Genomic DNA, 7,132 nt, shown 5'->3' on the forward strand with positions numbered 1-7,132 from the left:
ATCTCCCCAAAATTAGAATAATAAAAAAGAAATGGAAAGTTGGAGTGAAAAAGAAAAAAACTGAGCCCTGTCCAGGCATTTTATAAGCAGAATAATGGGAAGATAGTAGAGAGAAAATGGAGGGGAGGAAATCATGAATGAAATAATTCAACAAAATTGATCAGAACAGAAGGAAACAAGTTTTCATTTTGAAAGAACCCACCAAGCGCCCAGCACAATAGGTGAAAATATGCCTACGTATGGATTCCAGAAATGAGGGGAAAGTCATTTGACACTGAAGAACCATGAGTCAATGAGGTTTTAGGTGTTTCATTAGCAAGACTTAAAGCTAGAATAAAATGGATTAATATTTTCAAAGTACTGAAGGAGAAATATTTCCAACCTGGAATCCCATACTCATACAAACCATCAATGAAATTTGAAGGTAGCATAAATACATAAATGAAGGTAAGCTAGAAAGAAAAGCTAACTAATAATAGCGGTTATCTCTAGTGATGGGAAAGGAGATACAATTAACCTAGGAAGAACAAAGAAGGACCTTATTAAGTTGTGGGAATAGTGTATTTCTTTAGTTGAGTGGTGAGTGCATGTCTCTTCATTTTATTCTTTAATAAAGAATAAATAAACACCAAAAGGGCAAATTGAAAAATGATTCTCAATGAAGGGTTTGCATGGCAGTGGGGTTAATGGGGCTGGAATAGGAATGAGATTTCTCATGAATACATTTTTACATAAACCTAAGCCAAATTAATATATTATCAATTTTTAAAAATATAAAAATTAGAAAAAGGTATCCTAAGGATTAGGAGAAGATGTGAACAATTAATTAAAGCCCCATTGTCATAAAAACATAAAATATCTAAAGTTAAGAATTTAAATAAGCATTTCATAGAAGGAGAACTCTGAAAGGTCAATTAACATATGAAAAAATAACCACCCTCACTAGTAATCAGAGAAATACTAATTTAAATAATAAGATATGGTTTTATATCTATCATTAGTTTGACATTACCTAGTTTGGACTAGGATGCAGAAAAATGAAGATTCTCATATGCTGGTGGCGGAATGCAAATTGATACAATTTGGCAATAACTAGAAGACTGACAATATGCATAGCCTTTAACCTAAATATTATTTTGGGGCTATATCTTAGAGAAACACATTAGCACAAGGAGACATATAAAATATTTATGTCAGGATTTATTTTTATAGTGAAAAATTGAAAACAACATAAACGCTCATCAACTAAGGAATTGATGAATAATTTATAGTATATTTATACCATGGAATATAATACATCAATACAATCAGTGAACTTGGGCTAATCCATATGCATCAACCTGAAAAAAAACTTATAATAACTAGAGAGAAAAAAGCAATTTGCAAAAGGATATGTGCAATCATTAATAAACAATATAAAATTATCTACACATTTTAATTTTTTAAAATTTTCTATTATTTTACATTCAATGGATACATGTGCAGGTTTGTTACATAGGTATATTGTGTAATCGTCGAGATTGGGTTTCTAGTGTACTCATTACCCAAGTAGTGAACATTGTACCCAATGGGTAATTTTTCAACTCTCACCCTTTTTCCAACATTTCTAATTTTGGAGTCCCCTGTGTCTATGATTTCCATCTTTATGTCCATGTGTACCGATTGTTTAGTTCCCATTTATAAGTGAGAACATGTGATATTTGATAATTTGTTTCTGAGTTATGTCAATTAGGATAATGGTCTCCAGCTCCACCCATGTTGCTACAAATAACATAATTTCATTCTTTTCTATGGCTGCTTAATATTTCATGGTGTGTATATACCCACATTTTTTTAATCCAATTCACTGTTGATGGAAACTTAGGGTGATTCCATGACTTTTCTACTGTGAATAGTGCTGTGATAAAGATATGAGTGCAGGCTGGGCGCGGTGGCTCTTGCCTGTAATCCCAGCACTTTGGGAGGCTGAGGCGGGCAGATCAATTGAGGTCAGGAGTTCGAGACCAGCCTGGCCAACATGGTGAAACTTCATCTCTACTAAAAATACAAAAACTTAGCCGAGCATGGTGGCACATGCCTGTAATCCCAGCTACTCAGGAGGCTGAGGCAGGAGAATTGCTTGAACCTGGGAGGAGGAGGTTGCAGTGAGCCAAGATCACACCACTGCACTCCAGCCCGGATGACAGAGTGAGACTCTGTCTCAAAAAAAAAAAATATATATATATATATATATATATATGAGTGTGCAGATATCTTTTTGAAAAAAATATTTATTTTCCATTCAGTATATACCCAGTAGTGGGATTGCTGGGTTGAATGGTAGTTCTAGTTTCAGTTCTCCGAGAAAACTCCATACTGTTTTGTGTACAAGTTGAACTAATTTATATTCCCACCAACAGTGTATAAGCATTCCCCTTTCTCCACATCCATGCTGACATCTGTTCTTTTTTTTTTTTTTGGAGGCATTGAGACCTGCTTGATTTCTTCCAATTATTTAATACACAATGACGCAACTATGATCCCAAAGTGTGCAAAGTTAAAGTCTTCAACTGCAGCTGAGGAGAGGGTAGGAATGGTACACCTAGGGACAGTGGTGAGTCAGGAACGACGGGCAGGCAGCCATGACCAGGGCAGCCTCCTCCCCAAGGCCAGGGACAGGGGAGTGGCCTGAGGAGCAGGACCCAAGGGTAGCCCAGGGCCGGAGAAGGGGGCAGAGACCTCCCCTTGGCCTAGGTCAGGAGTTCAGAAGTGCCACGTGGCTGAGGGGGAAGGGGCCTGGGAAGGGCCAGAGGCAGGGCCAGGACAGCACAATTTCCTGGGGGGCTGGGGACAAGGAGGTGCCCTACAGGAGAAGCCAGGATGGGACGTCTGCCCCTGGGGTGGGGGCTGGGCTGGAACAGGCTGCAGCAAGAAAGACCTGAGGCAGGCTCAGGGCCTGAGAGTCCGGCTGACTGGGGCGGGCGGCGGAGGGGAGGGGAAGGAGGGGGCTCCCAGGGCAGCCTGGCCCAGGGAGCAGTAATGACTCTGCAGGGGTTGCCCAGTGAGGGGCCCCAGGCCCCTCAGGACCTCCCCTCCTGTCTCCCTGGAAAGGAGCTGGGGAACCCGTAGTGCAAATCTGTGGACCACTCAGTTATGGAGGGAGGCTGTGCCCGAAGGTGGACACTGGGGTGTGCCCCCTCAACCACCTCGGCCTCCACCACTGTCCTCAGTACAGCCACTTCTCCTAAGAGTGCAGGCCATGGACACCACGCTTGATCTGAGCCAACATGGTCCGCTTCTCAAATTTGAGCTCTCCTGAGTACATCATGGACCCAAAGACAGACAGGCTGTGGACCCCGATATCCTGGTAGCCGTGCTGGATGCCCGCTATGAGGTAGGGCACAAACTTCTGAATGGACCCTTTGTCCTGGATGGAGCCCGAGATACCCTGTGTGATCTTCACCTTATCCCCCTCGCTGAAGTATCATTTCTGGGTGCTGCTGCTCTTCTCCATGGCATCCAGCGAGCCCATGCCCCGGTACTTCCTGAGCCACACCCTGTCTGAGAAGAAGTACTCGCCAGAGGCCTCCGTGGTGGCGGCCAGCAAGGAGCCCGTCATCACTGTGGAGGCTCCAAGGGCCAGCACTGTGGAGGCTCCAAGGGCCAGGGCCTTGACCATGTACCCCACGGTCTGGATGCTGCCATCGGCTATGACGGGCACACCAAAGCGCCAGACATACTCGGCCACCTTGTACACAGCAGCGCCGTGGGTCTGACCACAGGCCATCACTTCCGGGGTGATGCAGATGGAGCCGCAGCCCATGCCCACGTGCAGCCCATCCACACCAGCGTCAATCAGGTTCTTGGCCTGGGCTGCTGTCACCACGTTCCCCCCAATCACCTGGAGGTGGGGGTACTTCTGTTTGATATAATGCACCATGGCGATCTGATACACCGAGTTCCCTTGGGACGAGTCCAAGACTATGACATCGACGCCCGCCTGAGTGAGCAGGTCCAGGCGGAATTTGTCATCTTCACGGGTGCCCACAACTGCCCCGCACAGCAGCTGCTTGTGGAAATCCTTGGAGGCCAGAGGTAGTCTCGGTTCTTCTTCAGGTCGGTGCGGATGATGGCCACCAGCTCATTGTGATCATTGACGATAGGCAGCTTCCCTTTCTTGCTACGCTGCAGGATCTCATTTGCTCTTTCAATGTCACGCCTGCTGGAGCCACCATCAGCTCGGTCCTTGGCGTCATCATCTCACTGAGGAGGGTGGTGTCCTTCTCAGCAAGAAAGTCGATATCTCGGGAGGCGATGATACCCACCAGCTTGCTGCCAATGGTGCCCGTCTCAGTGATGGGGATGCCAGAGAAGCCATGCCGCATCTTGGCCTCCAGTACATCACCCACGGTGTGCGAGGGGCTCAGCACCACGGGGTCCGTGATGAAGCCCTGTTCAAACTTCTTGACCTTCTGCACCTTATTGGCCTGAAACTCTGGGGTGCAGTTGTGGTGAATGAAACTAATACCTCCTATCAGAGCCCTCCCATCAGAGCCATCGCGATGGCCATGTCGGCATCTGTCACAGTGCCCATGGGGGAGGAGGTCAGCGGAGTCTTCAGCGTGATCTTCCGGGGCAGGGCTGAGGTCAGGTCCACCTCATCAGTTATGAAGCCTATGAATCCTGGGAGAATCAGGAAGTCGTTGTAGGTGAGGCCATCGGCGCTGGCGAAGAGCTGCTGCGCGGTGAGGCCGGCCTCGGACGCGTAGCCGCGGGTGCTGCCGCTGATCAGGTAGTCCGCCATGCTGCCGCGAGACCCCGACATAAACACCCGCGCGGCCGCCAGCCGCTGCAGCCGCCGCTGCCGCCACTGCTGCTGCTGCTGAGGCCGCGCGGCGGACACGCTGCAGCCTCGGGCCGGGCGGGCCGGGGACGGGGGCTGTTCTTTTTTGACTTGTTTTTTTTTCTTTCCAACTTTTATTTCAGGTTCAAGGAGTACATGTGCAAGTTTTCAAGTTTTTTACCTGGGTAAGTTGCATGTTGTGGGGATTTGGTGTAAAGATAATTTTGTCACCCAGGTAATCAGCATAATACCCAATAGGTTGTTTTTAAATCCTTACCCTCCTCCCACGCTTCACCCTCAGATAGGCACCAGTGTGTATTGTTCCCTTCTTTGTGTCCATGCATAGTCAACATATTGCTCCTATGTATAAGTGAGAACATATGACAGTTGGTTTTCTGTTCCTCCATTAATTCACGTAGGATTATGGCCTCCAGTTCCATCCATGTTGCTGCAAAGGCCATGAACTCATTTTTTATAGCTGCGTAGTATTTCATGGTATATATGTACCACATTTTCTGAATCCAGTTTACTATTGATGGACATCTAGGTTGATTCCATGTCTCTGCTATTATGAATAGTGCTACGATGAATATATGTGTGCATGTATCTTTATGGTAGAATAATTTATATTCCTTTGGGTATATACCCAGTAATGGAATTGTTGGGTCCAGTGGTAGTTCTATTTTAAGTTCTTTGAGAAATCTCCAGACTTACCACAATGGCTGAACTAATTTATTTTCCCAGCAGTAGTGTATGTGTTTCCTTTACTTTGCAAACATGCCAGCATTTGTTATTTTTTGACATTTTAATAATAGATATTCTGACTTGTGTGAGATGGTATCTCATTGTGGTTTTGATTTGCAATCCCACAATAATTAGTGATGTTGACCATTTTTACATATGCTTGTTGGTCGTGTGTATGTCTTCTTTTGAGAAGTGTCTGCTCATATCCTTTGCCCATTTTGTAATGGGGTTATTTTTTGCTTGTTGATTTGTTTGAGTTCCTTATAGATTCAGGATATTAAACCTTTGTTGCATGCATAGTTTGCAAATATTTTATCACATTCTGTAGGTTGTGTGTTTACTCTTAATTTTTTTTTTTTTGGCTGTGCAGAAGCTGTTTAGTTATAACCCACTTTTCAATTTTTGTTTATTTGTTTTTCAATTGCTTTTGGAGTCTTCATCATTAAGTTTTTACCTGGGCCAATATACAGAATGGTATTTCCTAGATTTTCTTCTAGGGTCTTTATAGTTTTACATTTTACGTTTAAGTCTTTAATCCATTTTGAGTTGATTTTTGTATACAGTGAAATGTAGGGGTCCAGCTTCAATCTTCTGCATATGGCTAGCCAGTTATCTCACCACCATTTATTGAATAGAGAGCCTATTCCCCATTGCTTGTTTTTGTCACCTTTGTCAAAGATCAGATGGCTGTAGGTGTGCAGCCTTATTTCTGGAACCTGTTCCATTGGTCTATGTGTTTGTTTTTATACCAGTACCATGCTATTTTAGTTACTGTAGACTTGTAGTATGATTTGAAGTTGAGTAGTGTGATACCTCCAGCTTTGTTCTTTTTGCTTAAGATTGCTTTGACTATTCAGGCTCTCTTTTAGTTCCATATGAATTTGAGAACCCTTTTGTTCCAATTCTGTGAAAAAGGTTGTTGGTTGTTTGATAGGTATAGCATTGAATCTGTAAATTACTTTGGATCATATAGCCATTTTAACAAGATTGATTCTTCCTATCCATGAGCATGGAATGTTTTTCCATTTGTTTCTGTCATCTCTGATTTCTTGTAGCAGTTTTTTGTAATTCTCATTATAGAGATCTCTCACTTCCCTGGTTGTCTGTATTCCTAGGTATTTTATTCGTTTTGTAGCTACCGTGAATGGGATTGCAACTTTTACTTGGCTCTCAGCTTGGATGTTATTGGCATATAGAAATGCTACTGATTATTATATGTTGATTTTGCACACTGACACTTTGCTGCAGGTGTTTATCATATTTAGAAAACTTTGGGCAGAGACTATGAGGTTTTCTAGTATCGTGATGCTTTTTTTATAGTATCATGTTATCTAAAAAAAGAGAAAGTTTGACTTCCTCTCTTCATAGTTGGATGCCTTTTATTTCTCCCTCTTGCCTGATTGCTTTGGCTATGATTTCCAATACTACGCTGAATAGGAATGAAGAGAGTTTGCATATTTGTCTTGTTCCAGATCTAAAGGGGAATGCTTCTAGCTTTTGCCCATTCAGTATGATGTTGACTGTGGGTTTGACATATGTGGCTCCTATTATTTTGAAGTTTGTACC

At 43.6% G+C, this 7,132-nt stretch overlaps 1 pseudogene; it reads right to left on the bottom strand.

Annotated features, from left to right (window-relative positions):
- Nucleotides 1–3,205: 3,205 nt before the first annotated feature.
- LOC100991108 (inosine-5'-monophosphate dehydrogenase 1-like) lies at nt 3,206–6,632 on the bottom strand (annotated as a pseudogene).
- Between the last annotated feature and the right edge of the window lie 500 nt (nt 6,633–7,132).

The sequence above is a fragment of the Pan paniscus genome, chromosome X (assembly GCF_029289425.2).
Source record: "Pan paniscus chromosome X, NHGRI_mPanPan1-v2.0_pri, whole genome shotgun sequence".
NCBI lineage: Eukaryota > Metazoa > Chordata > Mammalia > Primates > Hominidae > Pan > Pan paniscus.